This window comes from Taudactylus pleione, unplaced genomic scaffold (assembly GCF_031769625.1).
Source record: "Taudactylus pleione unplaced genomic scaffold, aTauple2 ptg000082l, whole genome shotgun sequence".
Taxonomy (NCBI): Eukaryota; Metazoa; Chordata; class Amphibia; order Anura; family Myobatrachidae; genus Taudactylus; species Taudactylus pleione.
Window position 1 is genome coordinate 10,496,140 of NW_028284484.1, and position 27,244 is coordinate 10,523,383.

Below are 27,244 nucleotides of genomic sequence, written 5' to 3' on the forward strand. Positions count from 1 at the left end.
CCGCAGGTGGGACAGCGGGACAGTCCCAGAAAAACTGGAATTTCACGTTGAATGTGGGACAGTTGGGAGGTTTGCAAGTATGCCCCAGTATATGTATCTAAAAACTCAGTGTACCTATATGTTTCCCAAACTTGATCCTCAAGCATGGATATCCTAAAAGCTGGGTACACACCTAATGATATTTTGAATGATTTGCCTGATTCCGACGGACCGGAACGACAAATTGTTCAAATCGTTAAGTGTGTACGCACTATGTCGGCCGTTGTGCGCACCCACGTGGTCGTCAGCCGCATCGTCAGGTTGGCCCTACATGCAGCTCAATCTGACAATGTGACTGATGACACCATGCAGCGAGAAGCAGCAGGGGCTGACATATCGGGCACCGGATTGTCTAATGTGTATTGGCCACCCGTTATGTCGTTTTGACAGCGGAGGGGGTTGTCAGTCGCATCGCTGGTTACACACATCGTTTAGTGTGTACTCAGCTTAAGACCTGGACTGTAAGGAGGTTTTAAAGACTCTACTGTATACAATACAGTCTATACAATATAAATATCTCACATATACATACTTTTCAAATGCTCCATATAACCTGCGATCTACCAAATGTCAGTAAGTACGCAAACCCCAATGGGTATAAAGCTTTATGGGTGTCAATTATATTATTCCCAATGCCCACAATGAGACATTAGAATGCCAACGACACACCAAGGGGCCTATTTATCATTAATTATTTGCGGCATATTGCCCGAAAACAGCAGTTTTTGGGGGACACCCACAAATATTTAGTATCCCTAAGATGTATTATGGAGAGACCGCAACAATATCTACTGCGGTCCCTCCATTTTCGACAGCATCGTATCCCCCATAGGCTTCTATGGGGGATGCAATGCTATCGCATATACCAAGCTCTGGAATGCGAAGCTTGGCATATGTAGCCAACGCCATCTGCAGCTGGCATTGTGCTGCTGTGGCCTATGGGCTACACTTTGCAAAATTTAGCTGGAGAGGGTATGTAGACCACGGATGCGCAGGAGTCCGGCACAGGAGTGAAGAGACAGTCTCTTCACTCCAAGCACATCGCAGCAACAGGCTCCTTTCTGAGCCCCCTTCATGTGCAGTTTCATGCTTGCCAGTGCCCAGTGCTAATATTGCATACTGCAAAGTCATCATAAGCGCTAATATTGCACCCACATCATATTGCAAACACGATTATTGATAAATGGGCCCTCAAATCACTTATTATCGCTCGCAGCCCCATAAGGGTGCATATAAAAACGTGATCTCAGGGATAGCGTAAGTGCATCACAGGCGCAACATAGATAGGAGGCATCGCTCACAACTGAATGGACCCCATGGAGACAAGTTCAGAGTAAAGTGCTGTGGTATACTGATGCTTTATAAATACATTTTATTATAACAGAAATGACAGCATAATAGCTTTATGTTTTGCAACAGGGCACTTATGATGCCCCAGCATTGGCTTATCATTCATGGTGCTTAGAAATATAGTACTACTGTGTTACCATGAATAAGAATAACAATTATGGTGATTTCTCAGCCTGTCAGACTTGCCCTTCAGTGTCAAAGCTGCATGAAGCAGTCTGTTCCCTGCAATGTATGTTCTGTTCTTTTGTTAATGCAAAAACTACAGTGATGTGTTGTACCTAATCGTCACACATATAGTATGTAGCTGGGAATGGAACTAGTGCTGTGCATGAGACTCAGCCATGACTCCCTGACTTGAGCTGATAAAGGCTCCCTCCCCCAGCCCCACCATTCCTCCAATGCGCCCCGCCCCCCTCAGTCACTCAGGGCACAGACGTGCTCCAGCCACAGCGCAGCGCGGTGACGTCGCCACACAGGCTCCGCTCCTTTCACATTAGCCCCGCCCGTCCGTGCGTGGGGTTTCCCGGCGCTGTCCGCAGGGTTACCGCGCCCATCTCTGCTCGATGGCTGAGGGGTTCTGACGGGGACGGCGGCTCCTGCGAGTTGTTGTGTGTTTTTTTTCCCGCTTTATACCGCTCGGAGACGTCGGCAGTGCGGGGTGCCCGGCGCTGAGACCCCCACCGAGGAGGGAGAGAGACAGCGAAGCCGCCGCCGCCCTCCCGTCACCGCCCAGAACGTCTCCCGCTCCCCCCATCCTCCCTGTCCCCCACCCCCAACATCCCAGCACCGGAGCACACGGCCTCTGGGGGAAGGAGGACTTGGTGCCAGCGGATTGCTGCCCCTGGGGCCGGACCGACGAGGGGTCGAGGAGGGAATTACCCGGAGTGGATGGTCACACATTGGGCGGACAGCAGGTGAGGAGAAACTCCACCACCCCCTTGCTGGGCGCCCCTCAGCCACCATTGTGGGCGAGTGATCGGTGGCAGATCTGCCCTTCCCCTCCCCCATACACCCTCTCGGGAGCCCATCTACCACCCCCTCACCCCTGCCTGGCCGCCGCACGGAGGGGGCCAGCTGCCGGGTACAGTGTGCTTCATTCCCCACCCCTCTTACACTGTGTGTTTCAGACAGCCCCATGTATTGCCTAGCTAAAGGGGAGATCTGCATCTGTTCCCCATGCACCGTGCTGTAGATCTAGCCGAGGGTGGGGTGGTTACAGGGGGGGGGGCGCCTTGTCTGAGCATCATCCCTGGTGGGGGTGTATCAGAGGGCACATAGGGAGGGGACCCCTCACCCACATTGTAGCGTGACCCCCTCTCCCCTCCCTCGCAGGCAAGGCCATGGCTCTTTCCCCAGCAAGCTGTGTGTGCAATCTCTGCATGATGTGTTTGCATGAAACATGCATGTCTGGATGGTGGTCTGCGCTGGGTGCATATTAATGGTGGATGTTACCCTGGGAAGACAGCAGGGGAAAGGGAGGCACCTGCAAGGCAGGAATGTCATGGAGGATCGGGGGGGAGACAGGTCTGTGACAGCCTGGTGTCTTATTCCTGGAAATTAAGTGTGGTGGGTTTGTTTTTTGTAAGATTTTAATGTAACCAAGGTTACTGTGTTATTGCTGAGTGCATGGACTGTATGTGCTCTGGCTGGTGCCTAACAGATTGTACAGAGTGTTAACCCTTTTAAGAGCGTGCTTGGGTGAAGAAACTGTCATGGGTGTCAGGGCAGCGTCTGGTTTTCATTGCAGGCTGTAAATGTACAGTCAAGGTTCATTCTGCTTATCTTCCCTTTTAGGCTGTGTTTCTTTCACAGGAAATGGTAAAATGGGGAAGCTGACTTATAACCGTTAAATCCTGCCCCATATAATCTGCAGTCATTATGCGGCCCAGAAACAGCTGATAACCACTGTAAGAATCCTTATCGAGATATTAGGCTTGATAAGGAATTGAGAGGACTGGAATGGTTCATCTTTGGCACATCTGGTAGCAGAGAGTCTGGGGAGAACCTGGTGAGGGGAGTGGTTAATAGGAAATACTAGAAGGTGGCTGTTTTTAAGTGGTGAATGAATGGGAAGTGTCAGATCCTAGGCCCAGTTACTGCAACAAGATGGCGTCTCAGCATTTCATTTGTACATGTTCAACTCCTTTTCCTTGTGTGGCTAGGCAGCCTCGTTTCACATCTTGGCCTTGCATCTGCTTTTGTTAAAATTCTCAGAGGCAGGTTTGAGAGCAGCTTGTCATTTATTTATTTTATTTTATTTGTGTATTTTGTGTATTGTGTTTTGTTTTTTTCCCCACTAAATTATATTTCTATTATCTCCTTCACAACACCATACTAGTGGGAGGAGTATGTATCAATGATGAATATGATTGTGTATGCATTGGTTACATGTGCTGTTAGCATGCATGGTCTTTGCATGTATTTTTAGTTTTTTTTTTCCCCATTGTAGGTGGGAGTTTTGCATTTTATCTAATTGAGTAATTATGCATGCCATAACTAATAGCTGCTTATAAATGATCAATTGTGGTGACTTGAGATCCCCTATGACGTTTAGGATTACCTCTGTCATGGTTATTGTAGGGACTTCAGCCTTTTCATGTATTATTCCTCCCCCAAAATATAAACCTTAAATCAAGCATGCATTTAATGATCTGACTCCAAACTGCCATTTATCAATACTAATCAAGATAATCAAGGTTTAACTGTACTTTTGAATGTCTGACTATTAAATGACTGGGGGTGTTTCTATACATTCTGAGGAAGAGAACAAGCATAATAGTATGTTTCCCATTTGTCTGGGTAAATGTTTAACAAATTTGAGTTGGGATGTCATATTTAGAATTTTTTTTTTTTGTGGTGGGGAAGAAACTATTGCTAGGTAATGTCTACCTCATTACCTTCCCTAAGTTTCTAGACAGTCTAAAGTAGTGATCAGAAACATGAGACTCCAATAAGGTGCACATCAAGTTGAGTATGCTGAAGTGTGCAGTTTTTGTTACCTAGGAGATATGCTATTTATATAGTGCAGACATATTATGAAGTGCTTAACTAATATTTAGGCTTTCACATCAGTCCCTGTCCTCGTGTAGCTTACAATCTCTGAGAGGGAGGAATTCTTGATAGTGCCCTTCAGGAACTGCACATCTTATCCTGCCAGCATCACAAGGTTTCCTTAGCACCACATAGAGGTGCAAGATAACACTTGTTATGTCTGCGTTACCGTAATTAGCTGCTATACGCGTAGTGGGATGACTGACTGCATATTGTGGTGAATTGAATTTCCCCTGTATTCTCTACCACATGCGCAAATATACTAGGGTTATTTATTTTTTAGTCAGAAGCTAGTCAACCTACCACTATTGAGGCGATTCAATTCAGAGTGAATTGAACAGCGCTGTGAGGGAGCTCGCGGAGCTATTTAATTCAGAACGCTGTTTAGTCTGACAAATGAAATCCGACTAAAGTGCCGTCCACGAGGCTAATTTCCGGCTTAGCGAGGCACTATCAGCCTCGCTGCCGGCAATTTAGTCGGAGATGCCGGTTCTCGCGACTATACACCCAGGTTAATTTATGAGAAGTTACATTCTCCGACTGAACTACTTCCTGTCGAGTAAAAAGCGTGCTGGATTGAATCGCCCCCTATGTTTTTGGATAAGAGAAAATGTGAGTACCTGGAGGAAACACAACCCCTCCCCCCCCCCCCCCCACACACACACACACTCAGTTGGTGTGATTCAATTGTTTTTTGAGGACCCAACGGAGCTATAAAATTTTTGCTTTGATCGAACGCGAGTACCGCAGGTGTTCATTATTTCTGCTCTCACGCACATGAGGTAGTGGAACGACAATTTAATAGCTGTCGGGCACCCATATTACTTTTAGACGTGCAAAAAAGAATTGAATTCCCCTCAGTGAGAACATACAAAACTCCCACAAAGGCCATAGGGCCTTTGTGGGAGTTGAACCCAAGGTTACAGTGCTGTGAGGCTCCAAGCTAATCATTGTGCCACCGTGCTGTCCATGTTAGTCACAAAAACTGTCTTAACTGGCCAAATCAGTGTGTAAGGGAGGGAAAATGTTTGACACTTCCATTAAACGTACACGCAATGCACTTCTACAAATACTATATTGTAATCTGACATGCAGGACACTTTATGCTCCTGCTTTTAACAGTTACCACCTGTATGTGTTCATATTATGCCTCTTCCATGTTCTGTATGACGCTTACCTACGCTACTATGCTTATTGTCTTATTGCATATACATTGTTTGAATGTCCTATACTTTGCCTTGGCTTGTTTTGTGTTTGGCCTGTTTGTGTCTTGTCTTTGTACTATGCTCTTTTCCCCCTCCATGGCACTGTTTTTTTTCTTGCATTCTCTAAATAAGTTTATATTGAATTAGTAACGTGAAGAGATGAGACATAAACTAAATGCTGTTAAATGTGTTAGAATGTAAGAGAACAGGACCATAAACAGTTTATCCTATATTTAAAGTTAATTTCGTGCATTAGTTTGCAGCTCAATATCATGCTAACCTATGTTGGGTGTGAATTAACTCCTTTTGGGTAGAACACATGAGGCCTTCTTAAGTGTACACGTAACTATAAAAACAGAGAGAAAATGCAGCTTCAGAACCTGTATTGTCAGTTTTTAAGGCTGTCTTCTATTACTTTCCCATGTCAAGTCTTTGGGCGGTATTCAATTGTTATAGCGCGCCCGATCTCCCGTCTAAAGTGACAAAAGATAGCGGGGCGCTATTCAATTTTTGCGCTGATTGTGCCCGTAGTGGTCTTGTTTTAGCTGCGTAAAACAGCTACCCCCAACCAAAATGCTGGGCGCGATCACGAAAAGTACCATTTGGGCACCTAAACAGGTCACTTTTCGCCAATTTCAGCTCGCAATTCCCTGGTTCTGCGAGCTGAAATGGTGTGCCGGCAGCTGATCACGCACGACAGGAGCAACCTCCTTTGTGGTCATTAGGGAAATGTGTCTTTAATTCTCTACTTGTCTTGGAACAAATCAGGTATATTAAATCTTTAGCCTAACATGCTAAAGTGTAGATTGTATTCTCATGGTTTGTTTTTTCTCCCCACATCTTGTCAGGACAATTAACTGTTCTGTATAGGATACTCTGTTTCTGTAATCCTGACATCCTGTCTGCAGAACAGGAAGTTTTATTGTGAGGTTCGGAAGAGTCTTTATTTAAAAATAAGATTACAAAGCGTTTTTTGGTTCCTTTTGTCTGTTAAATGTGTGCAAATTTCAAGTTTCACTTTTTTGATACATGCTTCATAGTTTTTGAGATGAAAAATGTGTAATTTTTTTTTTAGTTAAGGTGCCCACACACATAACGATGTGATCTCAATCACACGATGTGTACGATTTCCCCCTGAACTCTCCCCGGGAGCTCCCTGGCAGTCCTGCACACGATTTGGTATGAAAAAGCTGCCAATGTGACACATGATCTATCGTGCCTCCTAACTACTCCAGCACGGCAGATCTGAAGATGCAATGTGCGACCTGCGGGGACTCAAGATTTCTTCACGATTTGGCCATATTTTACACGATCAGTTGTTCCAATGTGTCGGAATCGGCCAGATCGGGTAAAATATCGCTGTGTGGGCACCTTTAGTGTCTTGTTCACTTTCTTGAGTCTGATACCTTCCACACATTGGAGGTGATTCATTTCAGCGCGTTAAGTCTGATTAGAACAACTTAAGTTGGAGAAGGCCAGTTACCTCGCCTTAAGCTGTGTATTTGGTCGCGATAACTGGCATTCTCCGACTAAAGTGCCGGCTGTGGGGCTGTTAGCGCCATGCTAAGCCGGAAAACAGCATCACCGCCTGGCACTTAAGTCTGATTTTTGCTTGCACCTCAGGAGAGTGCGAGCAGAAATTATGTAGTCGGACTTTAGAACGTTGAATAGCATCGGGAGCTTCTTCCCAGACTATTCAGCATCGAGCTGAATTGGCACCATTATCTCTAGTAACAGGCATTGTAGGGCAGGTATGTGCCCCAGATTCCTAGCTGCGCACATCTCTGCAATAAAGTTCGTGAAAACATCGCAAGTCTTCCCTCACACCTCTGGGATGCAAGCTAAAACTTCTGATGCTGCAGGATGTGAGGTTTCATGCCGGGAAATGTCTCCTCCTCCCATGGGTACAGAACTGCATTGGTCATAACATTGAATATGGGGGTGTGGTATCTACAGTGTTCAAATTGATATTTTTACTTGGTATGTTTACTTGGATCAGAGCATACCTCCCAACCATTCCGATTTTGCAAGACTGTTCCCACTTTCCTTACATTGAGGCCTCACCCCTTATTCCCACCCACGCGACAAATGTTCCTACTTAATTGATTGTGGATTTTTTTTACCCTTTAGAGTAGATCACAAAGTCCAAATAATCTAGCCACCACTGTTTTAAAGTCTTAAACACTATGGGCGGTATTAAATTGTATTTGCAGTTCGGATTTCCCGTGTAAATTGATGGGAGATCGCGTGCCGCTATTCAATTGTTCCATCTTTTCGCTCTGATCGTGCCCAAAGTGCTGGGCGCGATCGCAAAAAATGCAGTTTGGGTGCCCAAACAGGTAACTTTTCGCCCATTTCAGCTGAAATGGAGCACTGGCAGCTGATCGCGCCCGATAGGAGCAACAATTGAATAACTCCATCGGGCTGGAAACAATTGAGTTCTGCCCCGTAATGCTTACTTTGCATATGTAGGCTGTGCACTCTTTCGCCTACACTCATACAGGGCAATTCAATTAGCATCACAGGGGTGTAGCTCCTGGGTTAAGTACCTGGAGAGATTCAATTCAAGAGACTCAATTGACTGCATTGTGCCCCCTTACCTTACTTCGGAGATCCACTTTACTGCAACGAATGCCTGGGGCTTAGTTGCCATAAACCGTATCTCCCAGGGTAAGTGTCGGATGCGATGCAGTTACTGCAACAGTAAACACGCGACTAGCTACAAGGCAGTAGTTAAAGCTAATTCTGCTTGCACCCTCAGGGCTGGATCAGAAATACACTAGTTGCGGTCTTAGCGCGGGAGCAAATGAATAGCTCTGGGCACTTATCGAGGGGGATGTAGCTCTCGGGTTACTAAATGTATATCCCCCTAGATTACATTTAGGGATATAAAGTGTTTAGGGTTAAATATCCCTAGTGTATCTCTAGTCCTCTGTATGTAACTTTTATAATTTTAGAGATTGCAGAAGGCACCACTTGCTAGTCACAAAGGGCCTGATTCAGAGCTGCAAAATTGTGCAAATGTTGCAGCCGCCATGATTTGTATTGAGATGCCCACCAGCATTGGTTTGCAGATCTTTCAATAATCGCCAGAGCCATTTTATTGCGTACGGGATCACAGTTACATGCTGAGACACGCCCTGAAAACAGTTGCACTTGAGTTGCCACACCCGTTGTTACCCACTAACGTTCCCTGCTCGTCAATCACTTCACTAATAATCACTGCAAGCGACAATGCAAATAAAACTTGATGCTGGCGCAGTGCGACTTAAGCTGGGTACACACCTTACAGATATATTTACAGATGGTGGTTCATAGACACTGAACAACCATCATCGGTCAACTAGCTGCGGGTCCCCCTGGCCGGGGGTCATTTCGTGCCCCACTTCCTCGTGGCCTCCATTGCAACTGTACGTCCGTACACACCGCATGATGCCCCAATATATCTGCAGATATGACGTCGTCCAGACATATCGCTGGTACACCCTTGCCGACGCACACAAGATGTATTGGCCGATCAATTGATCGGCTAATATATCTGCCATTGTGTACCTAGCATTAGATGCATGCTCATATTACTGATAATAGTCCACTACGTAAACGTTGGCATAGCGTCCATCTCTTGAATCAAGCCCATAGTTAACTCTGTACGGAGGAGACATGTTTCACTATTGCCATCACCAAATGCTACTTCCCATCAGCCACAATGCTTTAAAAATAGGTTAGGTACCATGTTTAAGACCCCCACCCCATTCAGGATCTTGTACACTTGAGCTCCACTTTTGTGTTATTAGTCTATAGTGCTTTCAGTTCTGCTAGAGTGAAAATGCATCACCTTAGGCATGTATGTTTTAAAGATGCTCGAACGTGTTTTTTTTTTTTTTTTTCTGCAATGCTGTAAATAGATATTTATTTTAATAGTGCTTTTAATCTTGTAGTGCATGTTTGGCTAGAGGGCCTGTTTTTGTAGAAGTTTTAGGGGGAAATCCTTAGTGACCTTATCGGCTCTCCAGTTATTTTCTTAGGACACGTATTTTATAATTAGTTACAAAGTAATGAACATTTGTCATCCTGTAGATTAAAACCCTCATGCTTATTTTAGAGAATATAGAGCCCCTGTTAGCATAACATGTGCTTATGTGTCTTAAGGTAGATTTAAATGACTTCTATGAAATGAGCAGATGTTTAGTATGAAACTTGAAATCTCTCCATACTGTGTTTTGCTAATGTAATTGCTAAGCTTTGCTGTGAATAACAAAGGTCATTCTGGAATATGGATCCTCCTGGCTCACGATTTAGCCTCTGAATTGGATTATATTCTTACCATCCTTGGATTTTTGGCTTGTTGCATTGCTATCTTGATGATTAATATTCTCAGTTTTAATATCCACTTAAAACCATATGGCTGGCCTTATTGTGGCAACACCATCCAGGATGCCTGCAATCAGAATAGCTACTGGGCAAACTCCCCTTCTAATGGGTAAATGTATTTGTGGCTATTTCACAGTAATTATGCTGCTGGTTCCCAAACTATTGATCTAAAGTTTTTTTACATTTGGGTATGGCATAAAACAATTATTTTTTACCTGCTATAGAAGGATTTTATAAACTTACCACACCAATGTAATACTTTATTAGCAAAGTGTAGAAATCTTTATTTTGGTGAGATCAAGCTGTTTGTTGTACCTTTTGTCTTGGCAAGAAGTGCCTTCCATAATAGCCTTTAGTAAATTTACTATCAAATATTTTTTCTTCTGTTATTGCTGCTGAACATCAATGAAATATGCTACAATAGCGTTAAAAGCCATATGGCTTAATACCTATCTACAAAATGCTAATTATGTGCTTTTCATTCTAAAGTATAACGGTCCTTTACGTTTCCTTGGCCTGAAACATGGCAATAGTTTATTTACTGTGCTTATGTCTATTGATTACATTTTCAGTGCACAATTAACAGGAACTTTAGAGTTGATAGGCATTTAATTGTGTCTGGTAAAGGAGCCAAGCAACCTGATGCTGAAATATTTGAACACTTGAATTGTGAATTTCAGTCTCTCTAATGTGCTTTTCTTTGTGTTGAAAGTGAGTGTAGCTTAATTTACCAGCATATATATTTTTTTTCTGGCATTTGTATTTTTTTAATAAAATATCAAAATTGCTACTAAACTCTTATACTTTAATTTAAACATAGTTTACTTAAATCGTTTAAAACCAATTGTAAAGGTCTTGCTTGTTTGATCTTCGTTAGCAATTTTTATTTGCTGCATCACTGAAGATGGAAAATCTTGTTGAGACTCATTTTGGGGGGGGAAGGGGGTCCAATTGTTTTTGCACGCCTGATCATCTGTCTAAACTGATGGGGTCATAATAAATTGTTTCAGTTGTTTGCGCATTTCGCACCCAAATAGATAGGTTTAGCTTCTTTACACATCTAAACCCTATCTAAAGTGTGTTTGACCATTTCTGCTCGCCATCTTAGGAGGGTGTGAGCAGAAATCATGCTTTCGGCATAAATAATTGAATAGCGCCGAACGTGCAAAAACAATTAATTCATCCCAATGCCGGGAAGGACGGACCGGGCGTACGCGCTTTACGATGTGTATGATATATCATTCCGATTGCGCCGGAACGATACATCGTAATAGTGTGTACCCAGCTTTAGTGCTTCTATTAGAATTTTATTTCTCCCTATTGACAGCTATTTCCACTTTGCGGCTCTTTTTGCTATTTCATATTGCTCTAATTATATCGGGTCATTAGAGTGAAATTCTATTCCCGATATTGATGTGATGTGGAGTTCCTAAACAACATATTGCAACTTGCCAGCATCTCCCATATGGTAAAGTTGGGCAGTGTCTCAATAAGAATATATATATGACAGTGCAAGAATAGAAGAAAAAATGTTGAGTTCTGCACAAGTTTATGGAGTTGGCAATGTAATGCAATCCTATGCTGGTTACACACTGTACGATATATCATTCATAGGACTTGATTCAATTCAACGCGAATTGAATAGTGCCGGGAATGATCTCCCGGAGCTATTCAGTTCAGCGCGCTGCTAAGCCCGACTAAGGATTTCTTCTCGCATCCTTCCTTTGATGCGAGCAGAAATCCGACAAAAGTACAGGCGTGTTGCTGTTTTCTGCCCTTAGCGTGGCAGAAACAGCATCGCGCCGAGAAGTTTAGTCGGAGAATGCCCGTTCTCGCGACTAAACACCCTGTTTAAGGCGGGAGAACAGGCATTCCCCGACCTAACAGTGCGCAGAATTGAATAGCTCTGGGAGCTCCTTCCCGGCGCTATTCAATTCACGTTGAATTGAATCGAGCCCATAGAGCCAACAAATTATATATGTTCAGTGCATCTGCGGGTGTGTACACACAAGATATCTCTAAATGACTATGTTGTGATATATCACAGCCGTGCAGCACAGTAGATGCCATATCTGATTGATATTTCGTGCACATCTGACACTATTTACAGGTGACTGACATGTTATGCAGGCCGCAGGAACCGCCGCATATGACATCACAACTGGGCCTGCAAATTGAAATGCCCGCCCAGTTATGTCTGGCCAGATATATCGAGTGGCCGATTGGTAGGTGTGTGCTTACCAAATTGGTTGATTGGTTAACCTTTTCATTTGCCTTTTCCCTCAGTGACACGTGACTTATGCTTGGATGTGGTAGCACGTTAGTTGTTAAATATATGGAAACGTAGAGTAAATGTGATGTAAACAGAGTGCAGTAGAATGTCCTCTAATGCGTTTGTTGCAGTTTAGCACTTAATTGTTATATGGTAGATTGTTGCTATGGTAAATAACTACTTCCTGTGGTTATTCTGCTTTTCATCTCCTCTTCTTGCCCATAATTATTCTATTTAAGAGCATGTCTGTGGTCCTTGTACCAGTCAGTAACCTCATGCAGAAAGTCTAGTAACCCAGACTCCACGCACACACCCCTCCCCCACCACCACAACTGGGAATGGACAAAACGAGAATCGGATTTATTGTGAATGCCACAATGTACAGTACATGGGTATACATAGATAGTTTGGGAATCGGTATTAAACCCATGCAGTCGGGATGCCCGCTGTCAATATACCAACAGCGGCACCCTGATGTTCAGGATCCTGACAAGGGTCTGGTAACCCTCCCCCCTTCTCCCCCTAACCCTCTGTTCCTGCATCTTAACACTAACCCTCCCACCTTAATACCTACCCCCCCCCCCTTACCCCAGTGGTGCATAACCCACCCTTGGAGTAGCTAACCCTAACCTCCCCCTGCCTAACCTAGCATTCCCGCTAGGCTGTTTTAGCGGAGGGCAAAAAGCGCCCTACCCCAACAGCCTGCGGGAGCCGTTCTCACCCGCGGGATGCAGTGTCCTGCGGGTGGACAAACATGCGTTGACCCGGTCACCGCCGGAGAATAGACGCCGGGCGCATGCTATTCTCTTGGATCTCACAAGCTACAGGTGGGAAATCCACTTAGCTACCATCTGCAGCTCCTCCTCCTACTAGAAGATCTTTGGCAGGTCTCTCCTTTCGATCCTTTCGTGCCTCTGGAAGATTTAGAGGGCGTTCCAGAGGAGGTCCGGCCTTCTCCAGAGGTTCCAGAGGCCGAGGTAGAGCTTCACCATCAGCCGCCTCCAACACTCAGCAGGACAAGGCAGCTGCCAAGCCTGCCGCATGACGTCCTTCCTTCTCATTTGGGGGAACCCAGTGTTGGGGCGCGCCTTTTACGTTTCAAGGACATTTGGATCCAGTCTTGCCAGGACGCCTGGATCAGGGACATCATTATTCACGGCCTGAAGTTGGACTTCAGGGCCAATCCTCCTCGTTTTTTCAAAACCGGTTTACCTCTGGTTGCAGAAAAACGAGGAGAAATTCAAGGGGCAATACAAAAACTGTTATTGTCTCAGGTAATAGTGAATGTTCCGACCCATCAGAGAGGTCAAAGGTTTTATTCCAGCCTGTTTGTGGTGCCCAAGCCGGACGGCTCCATGAGACCCATACTCAATCTCAAGGATTTAAACCCTCATCTTTGAGTTTTCAAATTCAAGATGGAATCTCTCCAATCCGTTATAGCGGGTCTCCACAGGAACGAGTTTCTGGTGTCCTTAGACATAAAGGACGCTTATCTCCACATCCCCATCTGGCCCCCCCATCAGGCCTTTCTTCGTTTTGCGGTCCTAGAGTCGCATTTTCAATTCCAGGCCCTACCTTTCGGACTTTCGTCAGCTCCAAGAGTCTTCACAAAAGTTATGGCGGCAATGATGGCCCTACTGCATAGTCAGGGGGTCGTCATTGTTCCATACTTAGACGATCTATTGATAAAGGCCTCTTCGGAAGCTCGGCTGTTAAGGGACATTCGCTTAATTCTGAGCATCCTCCTGCAACACGGTTGGATACTAAATTTCAAAAAGTCCTCCCTGATCCCCAGAGGGGGAGGAGCTAGCTTCCAGTAGTTTTTTATTTAAAGGTGCCAGCTCCCGGTTAACACACTTCTATACCCCATTGTACTGAGGCTCCAGTGTCCACTGTGGAATCTGAGGAAGGGATTTATCGGTAAGTACCAAAATTCTATTTTTTGAGAGTAGTCATGCAACTGCATTTAGCCTATAATATAGGTATACAGGTATGAAAGAAATCTTTGCATTCATTATGCATCTTTAGTCGGTAATACTGGGTTTGGGATGCGCTTCGGGGTGGGGTGGTGTTGTGGGATATAGGGGGTTGGATGATGGAGGGGGAAGGTGTGAGGACAAAAAAAGGGAGGGGGGTGAGAGGGGGGGGTCCAGGTGTGGATGGTGCTGCACCGTACAGTAGGGGTACCTGATCCTACTATTGGATAGATATGGTAAGATTGGAGGGTACGTGCGCTCCTTGGTTGTGTGTCTGTATTGGTGGAGAGAGGGAGGAGGGAAAAAAACGGGGGGAGGTTGGGGGGAACAGATGGCTCTTTAATCTGGCTGAATCTTGAGGAGATAATAGGTGACATTGTTTTATTGTAAAATTGAGCATTTTGCATCTAACTACTGTAAATACATTTGTAACCTGAACAGCAGCAAGATGTAAAATAAACTAATACAGTAACAGGGTATCTCCCATTCTTTGAGGGTATCCAGTTAGAATGTTGACAATGTTATTATTTTTGGGGCTAAGCTAAAATATGCAAAAACTGTCAATGTTGCCATTTTAACCATGTTCAGAGTCGTGAATGTCGTAATTTTGTTTGTCGACCTAATGTCTATGTAGACCCTCAGAACCTGCTGACGTTCTGAATACCACACCCTTTTCACATATGCAAATTTTCCCATACCTTAAAGCCTGGGAGACTTATCGCACATTTCTACTCGCCACATCAGACTGCTGCAAGCAGAAATGTCCGTTTGTGCGGTTATGCACGCGTGAACAGAGCAACAATTGAATTGCACAGTCAGGAGCCCATTCGTTTTAGGCACCTTATAAAATGATTGAATCGCTGATAGATATGGTAAAATGTCCTGTTTGTTTAAACAGCGGTGATATTTTAGGATTTGCATATATCTTCTATGGAAAACAATGACTCGAGCAGGACTAGAAATCAGTCTGGCAGTGTGTTGCTTTCAGCCACATATTCCATTGAAAAGTAACTTTTGTGAAGAGGCTGTATCCATAAATATAATTTAGACTACAGATCTGTATAATGGATCAGGAACATCTAGGACCATTGGTGAGTTTAAAATATCGCAATATTAACTTCATTCAGGAATTTCTACTTGTGTCCTACATTCTTATATTCTAATCACCCCAAGGGAGAGCGGTGAACTACTTTACAGAATATTTATTTATAGAATCTTGCTTTGTTCACATAAGAGTAAATTTGACATTCAAAGACACTTCCATGTGCACAGAAAAAAAAATCATAATGTTCATTCAACAATAGAGCTAGTCTTGAATGTATGAAGCAGAGAGAACCTGAATCGTGAAGGCATAACATGGTAAAGGCCCGGGTATTGGATTACAGGATGCCTGCACCTGACTGATCTCCAAGGCCCTGTAGTAAAAGTAAAAAGCTTGTACGTTTTGTATACACTGCAGCTTTTGTGTAGTGCATGCCACATGTATTTGCATATGAGATTAAATAGTTGTCCACTTAAGACAACCCATGTTTAATTAGGTCTGTGGGTATATATTTCATGAAGCAGCTAATTGGAAAGGGATAAGTTCTAAAGATCTACAGTAAAAGGTCGACAATGTCTAGATAGACACCAGATGTTAGACAGTCAATAGGTCGACAGGTACAAATGGTCGACAGTGTCAAAAGGTCTACTCAATTTTTTATTTTTAAAGTTGCGGTTAGGTACTAGAAGGGATGGTTGGGGTCAGGTACCTACCTTGACAGTTAGGCACCAGGAGGCAGGGTTAGGCACCAAGGTTTAGGGTATAGATTAGGGATGGAAAAAAAAACGTGGCGACCCTTTCTGCATTGACCAATTTTTTCGCGGCGACCTTTTGACCCTGACGACCGTTTGTACCTGTCGACATTTAAATGTTGATCTGTAGTGTGGCGACATTTTTTCCCTTTCGACCTATTGACTGTCTAACATCTGGTGTCTATCTAGACCTTGCCTACCTTTTTACTGTAGATCTTTCAATCAACACCAGATTGGAAAGGAGGTGCAGTAGTCGCTGTACACTTGCACATCCCTGTCCCAGCTGCTTGGTAGGCACAGTGGACAGTAGCAGGTGATTGAGGTTTAGTAGAAGGTTGAAGCTACAACCTATTTTCTGCTTTGAAGCACAGGTTCCATAGTGGTAAATAAAATAAAAACAGTTCTGTACCTTTAGTTAAATTGTAATAACTGAAGCTCTCCTGTGATTTCTGTTGGATCACACAAAAATGCTTGGTGTCATGCAGTTTTTTAACAAGTGTATGTAAGCATGGTGTGTGGGGTGTTTTCCTGCACTTTGAGCAGGACTTCATTCAGTTTTATAAACTGAATAAAACATATTACTAGATGAACCTCAGCATGCACTGGTAATGGGTAAAAACCACCTCAATTAAGAGTGTGTGTGTATATAATATAGTGGTGCAAATGTTTTCTAACACAGGGCATGAAAGTCTTAAAGATTGTATGTCTGATGTATTATTGAGACAGGCAAGTGGAAGTTTTTTGATGAGAACTGGATGGGCTGGGTTCTCTGTAGTATGAAGGTTTCCAGCATAAATACGTTTTTGATGCTTAGTTGTTGGTAACCAGGTGCTGGGTTTCTTCTTAATTAGCAAGCTTACTCTGGAGAGCCCTGTTTTGTTTGGTAATTCTCCAGAGATTTGCTTATCAAATAGGTGCAGGAAAACATGAGAAGGTAATTATGAAATGTCTCCCCTAGATCACATTTAAGGCCCCCATTCATCAGAGATTGATTGCAGCAATTGTACAATTTGCAATTGATTATGTATAAAAAAACTCTTTCCCTTTTTCAATCGATTGCAGATTTGCCACAATCGATTGAAAAAAAAGATTTTTATACACAATCTCTGATGTATGGGGGGCCTTTACTTGTGATAGCATTTTTTTTTTTTATATACAAAGTAATACTTTAGTTCTGCGCTGCCTTGACTTTGGGGGCGATTAAATTTGGAGCAAGGTGAATAGCACCAGGCAGTTTGTCCTGGAGCTATTCAATTCACCTTGCAGTTTAGTCCAACTACAATCCCTTAAGTTGGAGAATGGAAGTTCTCGTGACTTAACATGGGTGTTTCGTCACGAGAAACTTAATTCTACGGTTAAAGTGCCGGCTGTGAGGCTATTAGCGTCGGCTAAGCCAGCAAATAGCCTCTCGACCGGCTCTTTAGTCTGCTTTCTCTGTGCAACCTCAGGAGAGTGCGAGAAGAAATCATTTACTTGCCCTAGCAGCGTGCGGAATTGAGTAGCTCCGGGAGCTCCCTCTCGGTGCCATCAACAGCGCACTGAATTGAATCGGCCCCTTTGAGGTGTCCTTTTAATGTGGACATTTCTTCTATTCTTTCAAGAGTGGTTATCACTGCTTTGTCCAATTTAACTAGAGGGCTACAGCAGAGAAATCTCATCTCCTTTGCACATTACTGCAGTCCCCATAGCATACTGCAAAGAGGTTTTGTTTATAAAATGGAAAAATCTGAGCTTTTCTCGTCTAGTAGCTTCAGCTTCAGATAATACCTTTAGCCATAAATGAGGGGTCCAGCAAAGTCAGATGCTTCACTGGATCCTCTCTGGGCCAAACCTGGCAGCACATATAGCTGTAACCCTTCACTGGCAGTGCTAGGTTCAACTCCCTCCCTCATTGCTGTAATACAGAACACACCCTCTGACCCAACAATAACTAGATCTCTATTTACTGAATCCACAACTGAAAACTTGCCATGCTGGTGGATGCAGTTTGCTGTTTTGTAACAACTAATTGCGTCATGCTGATGAATTGAGCCCCCCACCCTTTCCTATAAATTGAAGGCAAGCTACATGTAATGGTGCGTACACACGGTACGATTTTAATGAACGATAACTATATCAATCAACTATTAATCGTTCATATCGTTCATTGTTATGCAGTGAATGATCAACGAACGAGATTCGCTTTCCCGCATGGACGATTACGATATCTATGGTCGCCTGTACATGCAGGCCAACTTGGACAATTTTAACACAATTTGCATGTTAAGAGATGACTTCACTGAAATATCTATCATAGATATCTATCAGTGTGTACACCCAAAATTGTTTGCCCTGCACTCCAGAAAGTTGAAGGGAAATCTATCAGCAATAGGGCTTTTTCACACTAGCCGGTTATCACCGGCCGGAATAAAAAAACTGGCACAAGCCAGCCCGTGCCTTTCACATGGAACAGCTTTGAGCCGTTTTTAATGTTTTTTTTTTTTTCTTCTTTCCCTTCATCTAGTAGACATGCGCCTCGTCTGCACTACAGGCCGGCCGGTGTGTGTGTAAGGAAACATTGTATCCTATACTCCACAGACTTGCAGGCATGGCAGCTGTCCTTCTCAGTGGATATTCCCGGCTGTAACACGGCAACCGCGCCGTGCCCTTGCTTTCTGAAAGGACCCACCCACTTCCATGTATCACTAATTTTAACACCCGGCCATTTTTTGCCGGAAGGGACATCTGGCAGGTGTGTAATAGGCCTTATCTTTGCTTGTGCAGCTTGTACAGTGTGTACGCACCATAAGCCAACATTATACTTGTCGTGCATTGAACATATTTGTACACTGCCAACAAATTAATATTGGTCATGTCATATAGGCCTAGATTTATCAATGAGTGATATGCTTGTTATCACACGTTACTAATCTTAAATGGTGCTGCAGCCAATCAGCTCCTGTAATTTTTCAAACACAGTTAAGAGCTGATTGTCTGGTGCATCATTGAAGAGTAGTAACTAATAAGAATATCACTCTATTTCTATACTATTCAAAATACCTTCTTTCTTCCATTGTCTGTTTTGTGATCTGCCTAGTCATTGGCTAGAGACTGGCCTGTCAGATTTACCAGTGGTTGAATATTCATAATTCATACATCATTTATATTGTAAGTACCCATAATCCAAGAATCTTTCCTTCATCTCTGCTGTAATTGCAGTCCTGCCAGGTTGTGTGTATGATGTGTAAGCACCCTCGTGAACCTTGTAGCAGATTGCAAGTATAGTGTTACACTGGATGATATTTAGGTGCCCATAAACTGAAATTTGAGGGCCAGCTTTAGTCCTAATTTGATTCAAGTGGATATGCCAGTGGGACAAAGACTGCTAATCTTGATCAATATGTGACTGGGATATTTTAGATGTCAGTAGTGATGGACATAGCAGTTTGATGGCTAATTGTGTCTGGCCATGCATGTGTCCGTTTGCCCTGGGAATGGGGCCTTGCTAGAGCAAAAAGGCAAACGTTTTTCCAGCTGTTTGGCAGAAAGCATTGGTAAAATCTCTAGGGTCATTTTAAGGCTACTTATTATGTATAGAAGTGTAAGCAATAACTGTCCATGTTTTATCTGGTAATTTTTGTCCCTAGGGACACCTTGTGTGTATGTGTGTGTGTGTATGTGTGTATATATATATTTATATATAATATGCTGTTGCAATTCACATCTTATTCAATTACTTACCTACCAATTCCTGGGCTTTAATTCCCCCCTATGTATGCAATTAAATTGTTTACTCACACCCACAGCTACCGCCTAAAGTGATGGGCAATATTCAATTGTTTGTGCCGCCTGGCGTGAGTGCTGCAGGTGCCCAATAGATCTGCTCGCACCCTTCTGAGGTGGCGAGCAAAAGTCCACTCAAAGCCGGACTTTTGGGCGCCAAACTGCCGATTTGCCAGTGTGCCAAGTAGTTTGCATGGGTTTATCCGCTTTGTGCGACTAATGCTGGTGCATTTGTGCTCAGTGTGCACGATAAGTAATGGACGCCCATGGCAGTTGCAACCAGGGGCACAAACAAATGAATATCGCCTGCTACATTATGTGGGATCTGCGGGCGAGAGTAAACCATTGAATTGTCCCCATAGTCAATAAGGCCATGACTGGAATACTTCTTTTAATGTAATAAACACATCTCCTTAATGAGTTCATTTTGATAAACAAAAATATTTCTCCAATTACACAGCAGATGTTCCCAATACTAAGGCGCAATGACATTATTTTTGCCGGCAGCTGACTATCCCCCCCCACCCCTTCACCACCACCTTGCGTCTGACGGAGCATTTTTAATTGTTGCTCCTGCCGGGCGCGATCAGGTGCCGGCATTTGAGCTCGCACCCCCTGGGGTTGTGAGCTGAAATGCACAAAGTGACCCATTTGGGCATCCAAGCAGCCAGCACTTTGGTCTGGTTTACGTGATAATCGGCATCCATTGAATGGTGCCCTGCGAACGCCCGTTACTTTAGACTGGAGATCGGGCGCACTAAAATAATTGAATTCCGCCCCTAGAATTCTAATATGTTGTGATTTGACATTGTTTTGCATAGTGTATTGTAAAAGGTACAGTATATTTTGTCACACTTGAGCAGAGTTAAGGAGTTAGTGAGAGCCTTTCCTATTGTCATTTCCAGACCTGATCTAGCACCCAAGTTATGTTGCCCATATCCCTTGCTATTCTGATTCACCTTAAAGCTTGGGTGCACACTTAACAGATATATCTGTAGATCGAGTGACCTGCAGATGATGGTTGTTCATACACACTGAACAATTGGTTTTCTGACCGGGGGGGCATCGCGCTACCCTCCCGCGGCCTCTGCAGCAAGTGTACCAGCGATCGGCAGACCGCCCATACACAAACACCACAATGCCCCAATATATCTGCAGATATATATTGGGCATCGGCTGTACAGCAGAGCTGACGCGATATGAACGTCGTTCAGACATATCTCTGGTACACACTGGACGACGGGCACCCGATATATCGGCCAATATATCTGCCAGTGTGTGCCCAGCATAAGTCATTGTGGTGTGAAATGTCATCCTAACAGAACAAAGCAGGGGCACCTGTAAGCTGCTCTATGCAGGAGAAGTCACCTCTGCTATTGCTAAGCAACAGATGCCAGGAGAGCAGCACTGGTGCTGGCTAAATGATGCCAGGAGCTGCTGCCTAGCAACAGATTTGGCGCTTAATGGGGTTTTAACGTTTTCATGTTATATTTAAGCTGTAGTGGTTTGAATGTTTCAGTTTTGTTTTTTCTAATGCATTTGAAGCACTGTCATGCACATGACTCTGGATTTAATTTTAGTTTACCAAATGTTTTGGAATTGGTCATAACTAAATTTTGCTGAATGTCATTTAGTATATGAAAAAAAATCTTAGTTGTCTCTATATAAAACCACCTAAACTTTTTAGTGGCAAAAATCAGATCAGACTGAAGTCTTTCAGTTCTGCTTGTTCAGATCAGATTGGGTTTAAGTATTTTGTAGTTGAACTCTACCATAGTGACTTAACAAACCTTGTTGGGCGGCCAGCTTCCATAGTCAAATACTGTGTCCGAGGGCCGTCTGGGACCGATTAAATTTTGGCCACAGAAGCTGCTGGAATGGGTCCCGGCAGATCCCGCACTTTAACTTTTGCTGGAAGAGTTCCCTCGTATCCTACGGAGGTGTGAACAGAATCTGCCTACTGTAATGCGTGGAAATAAGGCGCCACTGGGCAGTCTGGCAATGCAGCATTCTTTACTTTTTGACTATGTATACAGTTTTTCCTAGGGGATTTAATAGTAGCTCACGTCTATTCAGTTTTCATGACCATCATGAAAGCACGGAATTAGCAGCAATAGACAGCTTCTGCAGTGCTAAGAGACAGGCGGACTGCAGCTACGATGCACCCGGCACTCGCTACCAGTACCAAAGCTATGCGGATTTCTATTCGCACCTCAGGAGGGTGCATCAGAAATCTGTGATAAGTTCAGCCTTTGGGCTGGTCACGCAAACAATGGAATAGCTCCCATGCAGTTTAGACAGGAGCTGCAAACAATTGAATCGTCCGCAATAATGTGGCAATCTCGCAACAAAACTAGTATAAGTAAAAAGCAATCAAACAAAACCAAGCCCACATATAAGACTATCAATTGTGTTTTTTTGGGGGGTGTTTCTTGTAAAAAATTTAACTTTTTGGCTTAAGACAATTTTGATATTGAATTTTCAAGTCTACAAGGTATAGACTGACTAAGAATTTTTCTTTTATTGGGAGGGATAAGTAAGGGGCTTTAGCTCCAGGGATGAGTGCCCGGATTTATTCAAATGTTCACGCTGTAATTCCGCAACTAGTAGATTTCTGCTCACACGCTCCTAAAGTGCGAGCAGAAATTTGTGCTAACTAGTGCCTCGGGGCCAGTCATGGTGTTAGCCCGTGCAGTAACCAAGTCGTGCCCGGCACTTAAGTCGAAAAATGCAGTTTACATAGACTAAACTTTGGGCATTAGTCGCAGGAAACCGCATCTCCTTACTTAAGTGGGTTTACAATTGAAGGGGACAATTCAATTCAGCAGGAATGGAATAGTGCCAGGAAGTTGGTCCCGGAATTATTCAATTCGGAGCGATGTTCAGTCCAAGACTTAGTTAAGACCCGTATTCAATTAGTTTTGCTTACGCAATAAAGTTTTGCCTGTCGGACTTTTCGCCTACATCGCATGTTTTAGCAGCGGAAACTTATTGTGCGCATACCCACGATTCGCCCTATTCAATTCCAAAAGATACGGAGACACGTGAAGTCAGGACAGGCGAAAAGTGGTGTTAGAATTGGGGAAATCGTCCTGAACCTCCCAAAAAGATGCAGGAACATTGGGGATCAATGTAGTAAACGATTAGCCCTAATAATACTGTTTGTGGTACTTAAGTTCGCACAGTTGCCACATATTCACGTCTTTGCACAAGTGGTGAAGAATAGCATAAAGCAGTTTTCTTTTTTGGAGAAAATGAGTAGTCCTGTCAAATTTGGGGTACATGAAAATAGGTGCAAGCATATTTTAAAGTCTCTAAAGTGCAGTATTAATAATTGCGAATTTCCACCCTCATAAAAGCATCTGCAATCTCAAAAATACTTGCCCCCTTCTTAGTGCAGCCCCAGAACATTATTTTGCTAGTTTGCGAACTTGTACCTCCACTTTGTGCTTTTTTGCCCCATATTTCAAAGTACTTTTTTGGGGTAAGTTTTTTTTTTTTTTTCTTTCCCCCCCCCCCCCCCCCCCAGGAATTTTTTGATGCAGTTGTCCATTGGGGGCAGTTCCAAGGGTTCCAATTCACTTTTTCCTCTGCTATTCTCTTTCACCTACTACTTTGCATTGACTTTCTACGTACGTAAAAAGCGGATGGAATTTGATACGGAGAAGTTTTCACTTGGTGAAAAGTCGCAATCAGCGATACTTTTTTGCGGATCTCGGCTTTTTGCTTCTAATTGAGTATGGGCCCAAGTCGGAGAATGCCGGTTCTCGCGACTTAATCTGGGTATTTAGTCTCGAACAGGCATTTTCCAACTAAAGTGCCGGCCGCCAAGCTGTTGGCGCTGCGCTAAGCCGGAAAACAGCCTCGCGGCCAGTACTTTAGTCGGATTCCAACTCGCACACTCAGAGTGCGAGAATAAATAATTTAGTCGACATAACGGCGCGATGAATTGAATAACTTCAGGTGCTCGCTCCTGGCGCCATCAACGGCTCGTTGAATTGAATCGTCCCCGAATAGTTCTGGGTTCTCCTCTTTGGGAGCTACATCTCCTCACTTCTAAATGTATTTCTCCCATTGCGTTTACTACATAATGTGGTAATATGTAAATCTTGTGTGTTATCATTGTACTCAGTGATCTGCAGGGTTAAGTCGTATGATTAAAGAAATCCGAGTGGAGCAAGTAGCTTTCTTTGGCTACAAAATGTACCATATATGCTGCAAGAAAATTGTATTTTGGACAGTGTTCTGCCATTTGTCTCGGTGCAGCAAATATTTGTGCTCATGAGGAACCCACACCCACGACTGATTTACCACACCTTTTCCTCTTTGAACCACAGTGATATTTTGATCTTTAGCCGTATTCAAGACAGAATTTATACAGAAAAGTCACGCTTGTGAATATCCTGTGCTACTGACCTGATTGCTTGCGTGTGGCTGGTCACAATTATGTGTGTGATGCGCTACATGATCTATAGTCTTGTCTCCTGAAAACTATGCTTCAGTTGGATTCCTTCCTTTTCATGTTGCACAATAATTTTTCTGTATTGACGGATGCAGCTGAAATCATGGATGCCAGGGTTCCTTTTGGGTGAAAAGAATAAAACTAGGGAAACCAATCCCGGACCATTTTTGCAATCCTGGGATTCTGGATTGAGAGAAATCTCAATTTTGGGATTTAATTGTACACTCTAAATTTTGCTGTCCTAGCCATCCTGTTACTTTCCAGCTGTTGTGAAATTATAAATCCCAGCACACCCTCCCACCAATCAGCTGGAAAAACATGCTGGGAGTAGTTTCACATCACCTGGAGAACCAGAGGTTGGCTAGACAGTAAAATGTCAGTGGCATCCTGAGTCTGACATCTCATCACCTGACCGCTGTAGGAAGGACAGGAGCTCCTCCCACCCAATCTACCTACCTCAGAGACTCTACCTGAGTCACTGCATATGGCGCTGTGACCTATGACATTACGCTGCCGCATAGGGCATGGCCCAGGCTGCGTCTGAACCGCTGGAAGAGCCTAGCGCTGCCCAGGTAAGCAATTAGCAATGGAGGCAGAGGCTATGGTGCTGGCAGTTATCGCTTAATCCTGGGATTGCTTCTCCAATCCCTGGAATTAAACTTCTGGACTTTTTAGGGGTGGGTTCCCATTTGAGTTTTTGGGGCAGGGTCAAAGTGATAAAATCAATGTGCTGTTCTGGAATGATGCATTGCGCCTGACGGCATTGCACGTTTGCCCTTTTGGGTCTCAGGCCTTGCAGAAACTGTGGCCTGCTAGTTAGATAGCACTTATTGCTCAGCTAGAGTCGCTTAATGGAAAACACTCCTTTCCCCCAAGGTTCATTGAAAGTATAATCTTATTTTGTCCTAACACATCAACTTTTTTTTTTTTTCAATTAAATCTTCTTTAAAGCTGCTTAATCCTTGGCATGCATGATGCTGTTCACTGTCTGCTGAAGCTCCACTGTAGGTACTGACTGTCTGCTTTTCCTGTTATTGTCCATGCTTCATACTGAGGGTGTTCCTAGGCAGGGCTTTACCAAGAAACGATATGCTTTGTGAACACTTCACCACTGAAACTGAAATAAATTGTGCATCAGGAAGCAACTACTTTTGATTATATAAATAATCTAGCCTAAAAGGCCATTTGTTATACAGTTGTTGAGACAAGTGTGCAGCTAATTTGCATGCAGAATAGAATGCAAAATATATGCAGTAAATTATATAATGTTTCTACTAATCTCACATTCATTTGTGGTTAACTTTACTGTGTTGATCTTTGGTATTTACAAAATGTTATCTGTTAATCCATTTTCACACTGTATATACTAGTTTAACTTTCACAGAGCCATATTCCTCTGCATAAGTTAACCTGAGGGGAAGCTGCCTTAGATCACATGATCATCGATTCCAGTGAAGAGTGTACAATAATGGGGTCATTTTGCACAGTAGAGGTAATTTTTCCAGGACTGTTGGCACCGTGCTTTTTCTACAAATGCAGTATTTCAGTATAATACGTAATTATTCAAGTACACACAGCAATGTCATATCAGCGCTCTCCAACTGGTAATCCGAATTATACAAAAGTTATGTCCGTACCACAATTTCCTTAGTCTCAGTCCTACATTATTGATTTCATCCTATGTCAGGGCTCGACAATTTTTTTTTAAACTAGTAGCCAGCTTAAAAATATAGGAGCCAGACCACCGTCTCAAACCAAAACACATGAAACCTTGTATACACTACCACACATGCTTGGGGTGGCCCACCTATTTGCCTTTTAGTCACCTGGGCCTAATGCCCAGGTCACTCACACCTATTTTGGGTGGCAGATACCTTATTTTGGGCTAATGCCCAATAGGGAGCCTGGGCCTTGTGCCCGCCTATATGCACACAGGCCTTTTGCCTGATTATCCCCACGGGCTTAGTGCCCGAAATCCTGGTGGTCTAGAAAGGTGTTAATAGTAGGCCTCACAGAGAGGGGCCTACCTGCTACGGCAGCCGAGGTTGCAGGGGGGGAACTTTGTTGGCTTTCACTTTCCACCCCCGCAGTCCTCTCCGGTCCTCAGCCGCATTCTTCTGCCGCTGGCCTGTCCTGGCCTGCGAAGCCGCCTCTTCTTTTCTACTTTCAGCCGGCGCCTCCTGTCTTCTCTCTTGTTCACGGCGTCTTCTGGCCTCTTCCGTGGTCGCCAGATCACTTTTCTCTGCTTCGGGAGGTTTTGTCTCCTCTCCCGCAACACTGCTTTCACGCTCAGCGGCGTCTAATATGACGCGGCGTGCCGTGATTGGCTCGTCGCATCTGCCTCCTATTGGCTGCCAGAGCCAAACACCTGCCGCTGTATCAAGGCTACTGGGCAACTGGCTACAGTAAGCCCGCAGCTATGTCCTGCCCGCCGCCACTTTACTGCTGGCGCTGGTGGAACAGACCCGGCACTGGGAGCAGGAAAAGCATCCCAGCGCCTGCCAGGGATGTGTCCCGCAGGGGACACATCTCCTTTGCCTGCCCCTGCAGCTGTGCCGATGCTGGGATTAGCCACTTGATCCCAGCACGGCTTTCCACATTCGCACCAGGGATGCTGGGACTGCTGAAAATCCAGTCGCCAGGTCTGATAACTTGGTCGCTCTGGCGACGGGATTTGTCGAGCCCTGCCCTATGTCAACGCCCCCACCTTCAAGATTATATTCCTCATCTATGGTACTTCCTGAGTTGCAGATTTGTGTACGCAGCCTCAGGGCTATGTACAAAAATCCGAGATCAGGACACTAGGGGGGAAAGTTATGGTGCCGTTGCCAGTATTTCTGCCCATTTGCAACAGCAAATACTGAAATTTCCTTCTAACCCATCTGTCCCCCCGCTTCAGTACATTTTCACTGTGATTGGCAAGAACGATCTCACCCCCCCCCCCCCCCCCCCCCATGCTGGG

General features: G+C 44.1%; 1 protein-coding gene across 1 annotated transcript in view; it reads left to right on the top strand.

Annotated features, from left to right (window-relative positions):
- Positions 1–1,858: 1,858 nt before the first annotated feature.
- Positions 1,859–27,244, top strand: part of GNB1 (G protein subunit beta 1) — a 51,644-nt gene continuing 26,258 nt past the window's right edge. The window contains exon 1 of the mRNA XM_088468212.1: positions 1,859–2,303. The gene's annotated coding sequence lies outside the window, so the exon portion shown is untranslated. The remainder of the gene's footprint in view (positions 2,304–27,244) is intronic.